Raw genomic sequence first — 3,886 nt, 5'->3', positions numbered from 1 at the left:
ACATTTGTGGAAATTTCAACCCAAGAGCAGAGGAAATAACACAAGCGTTCGTTTCGTATTTCGGTGAGTTATTACATTCAACTTAAATCTTAATCGATCCATACTTACATATCTCATAATTCAATTCCAGTACAAAAAAACAGATATTTATATATTTTAAGTATGTATCATACATATATATTTTCAATTCATTCGCATATTTAAATTAATTTTTCATTTATCTTATATCTTAAACTAAAACCTAAAAAAAATTTTTAAATCTATTTTTGGCGACGAAGGAAGTCGATGAAAGCGTCCTTCACTTCTTTTGAATCGCTTATGTATTCTTGTAGGAGAAAGACGCTTTTCATCGGCTTCCTTCATCGCCTCAGTCGCCTTTAATAAGTCATCCTTAATTTCCTCCATTATTGTTAACCCTGGTTTTTTCTTTTTAACAGCATCGCTTGACGATGGCCGAGCGCAACCACGCGACGTTGAAGGTCCATCGCCTGGGCTTGGGAGCGGCGACTCTCCTTCTGTATCGGCCTCAATGTAAATTGGTTCCATGTCAACTGAAAATAGAAGAAACAAATAAAAGTGTAAAGAAACATTCCATGAACGTTTTTTTATTTTATTATGAATATTGGAATCTATTCCAATGCGCTTAAAACTTACCCACAATGCTATCCTCCACAAGTTCGGCGGAAGAAAAACTTTTAAATCCGCCTAGTGCTTGGTTGACCGCCTCATAATATTTCCACCGACTAGGGGAGCCACCTGATGTGCAAATTTTCTGCTTTTCTTGTCTAAAAATAAAAAAATATTTAATTTCTATGTTTACCCCATAATTTATTACTTACCTGTATTTGTTGGTAAAATTGTGCAACTTCATTTAATCTCAGTGGACGTATATTCGTGTCCAGCCAAAAGCATCCTACAAAACATTTCCTCGTATATGTAGTTATTTTTTCGCGTTGACCGCAGCTCTGGCATTTTTTGTTGCTATACCTCTATTAAGTAGGCCTCGGCAGCCTCACTCCACATAACTCGTTTCTATTTTATAGTTTTTTCCATATTTTTTTTACTTTGTACTGTGATTTGTAATCAACGAAAATTTTGTTTTATTTTTTTGTCTTCTTTGTCTGTTAGTTTTAAATTATCACAGTTTATAGTGTCAAAATCAGCTGAAATTAAACAAATTTGACCAACAGATGGCGCAAAATCAGAGTCGCACAAAGAGATATAGCGTGGATCAGGTTCAAATCATTCTGATAAAGTGATTTTGAACTGTCATTTTTGTATGGCGATTTCTTGATAAATTTATAAAATTAGTGGGATAATCCATTCAACAGCCGAAATCGTGAGATTAAGTGACGGTCTGAACATGGTATAAGCCGCACTCTTGCTAGGATCCTAGGATCTACTACAAGTAGAAGGCAAAGAGAAGATGGAGAGGTAGTAATTCACTTGCGAAGACATGTCATGTCGCAATTATGTGACAGTGATCAGCCTCGAACTTAACTAATGACTGTTGATCACTTAGATAATTCTTGATGTTGTGCGGATATCTAATCCCTGTAAGGATGATAAAAGGTTATCTAGGTTGGCGTCATCTAACGGGAGGCCAAGGAAACGTGCTGTTTCAACGGGGTCGGACCAAAGGGAAAAGAGTGTTAGAGGAGTGGGGTTGGCGGGGAATGCAAGGAGGTGGCCAGTGTCAGGTGGAGACTCATTGCACGTTGGACATATGTTTGATAAGCCAAGGACTATTCTGGATTAGTGGGAGTTTAACCTGCTACGAATCAAGTCTTTTATTTGTAGACGAGGATTAATTAACGTTTCTAAAAGCATATCTACTCTTCCAAATATTTAGCAATTTTAATATTTTTTAGGAAGAATTAGTTTGAAATTGTACGCATCTACTTCAACTTTCCCGTTTAAAGGGAAATGTTTAGTATCGTTTATGGACAAAAACAGGGCTACCCCCTCACGCCCCCTTATTGGAAAAGAGGAAGTATCAAACTTATTAATAAACCCCCCCTCGACCCCCTAGAGCCCCTATAGACCTGTAGGAAGCCCTTTGAAAATGACCAAACATCAGTGTTTTTGCTCATTTTTTCATACAAACTGAAAGCAATGCAATCCAGCCAACATTTTTGTTTGGACAAGAAATCAAAATAAAGAAAACCAAAATGTTATTGTATATACATATTTAATTGCATCTATTAATGATTCAAAGGGATCTTTTCCTTGTTTTTGAATAGATCGCCGCCACATATATTCGACGATGATGTCGGCGAAGTTGGCGGTGTGATTATAATTGTCTTTGTAGAAAAAACGTTTCACAAAGCGCCATTGCGACTTAATCCGCTGCGTATGAACCCCGTCTTCGGAAACGAAAGGGTTGGTGTCGTCACTATGGTTCACTTTTTGGTGGACGTACCCAAAATTTGGAGTGCGTCATATGCCCGCCAGCAGTCCGTCCGAATTATACTTCCTTCAGCCACGTGCTTCTGGATCAAAGCTACCATTTTCAATCATCCCAAGGACCCAGTGTCCCTCTACGCGCCTGCCTAAAATGTAAAAAAAAAACTAATTAGAGTTAAATTCATTGTATAAGGAAATAGTATTACCTTTGTTGTACTTCCGCCGCCCAAATTTACTTTCGTCGATCTGAACAGTTTTTCCCGGATCCCCAATTTTTCCTTGTTCATATTGGTGGTCCAACTGGTATATTACCACGGCCTTTCGGCAATAACTATACCAGTCTGATATTGTTGCAGATGACAACGTTTTTCCCTCATTTGTATAGTCCTCGCGCAATATTTCTTCGCGGGACATACGACACGCAAAGCAGTACATCAAAAAGTATACTCGATGGACACTGATGCAAACATTTTCAAACCATGTCCCGATGGTTATTGAAACACGTGGCTTTTTTGTGCACGAGCCCCTGTAGCACACAAAATACCCAAATTTGTCCCCTTTCCGAATGGTCTTTGGAACCTTGTGTACAGGGCACAATTGCTCCCTCGGTATTAAACCGTTTTCCTCCGCAAAACGGACTCCTTGCTCATGCGTGCGCAGCTCGGTGCCAACACGCATAAGGCTCCACTTAACCCGTGTGGACCGCGTTCCTAAAAAAAAAATAATAACGGGTGATTTTTTTGAGGTTAGGATTTTCATGCATTAGTATTTGACAGATCACGTGGGATTTCAGACATGGTGTCAAAGAGAAAGATGCTCAGTATGCTTTGACATTTCATCATGAATAGACTTACTAACGAGCAACGCTTGCAAATCATTGAATTTTATTACCAAAATCAGTGTTCGGCTCGAAAATTTTTTATCGACAAATTTTGTTCAGCGATGAGGCTCATTTCTGGTTGAATGGCTACGTAAATAAGCAAAATTGCCGCATTTGGGGTGAAGAGCAACCAGAAGCCGTTCAAGAACTGCCCATGCATCCCGAAAAATGCACTGTTTGGTGTGGTTTGTACGCTGGTGGAATCATTGGACCGTATTTTTTCAAAGATGCTGTTGGACGCAACGTTACGGTGAATGGCGATCGCTATCGTTCGATGCTAACAAACTTTTTGTTGCCAAAAATGGAAGAACTGAACTTGGTTGACATGTGGTTTCAACAAGATGGCGCTACATGCCACACAGCTCGCGATTCTATGGCCATTTTGAGGGAAAACTTCGGACAACAATTCATCTCAAGAAATGGACCCGTAAGTTGGCCACCAAGATCATGCGATTTAACGCCTTTAGACTATTTTTTGTGGGGCTACGTCAAGTCTAAAGTCTACAGAAATAAGCCAGCAACTATTCCAGCTTTGGAAGACAACATTTCCGAAGAAATTCGGGCTATTCCGGCCGAAATGCTCGAAAAAGTTGCCCAAAA

General features: G+C 39.3%; 1 pseudogene; it reads right to left on the bottom strand.

Annotated features, from left to right (window-relative positions):
- Positions 1-260: 260 nt before the first annotated feature.
- Positions 261-1,305, bottom strand: LOC125776163 (uncharacterized; annotated as a pseudogene).
- Between the last annotated feature and the right edge of the window lie 2,581 nt (positions 1,306-3,886).

Source organism: Bactrocera dorsalis, chromosome 2, assembly GCF_023373825.1.
Source record: "Bactrocera dorsalis isolate Fly_Bdor chromosome 2, ASM2337382v1, whole genome shotgun sequence".
Lineage (NCBI taxonomy): Eukaryota > Metazoa > Arthropoda > Insecta > Diptera > Tephritidae > Bactrocera > Bactrocera dorsalis.
The sequence above is the reverse complement of the archived record's forward strand: the minus strand, read 5'-3'. Positions and strand labels throughout refer to the sequence as shown.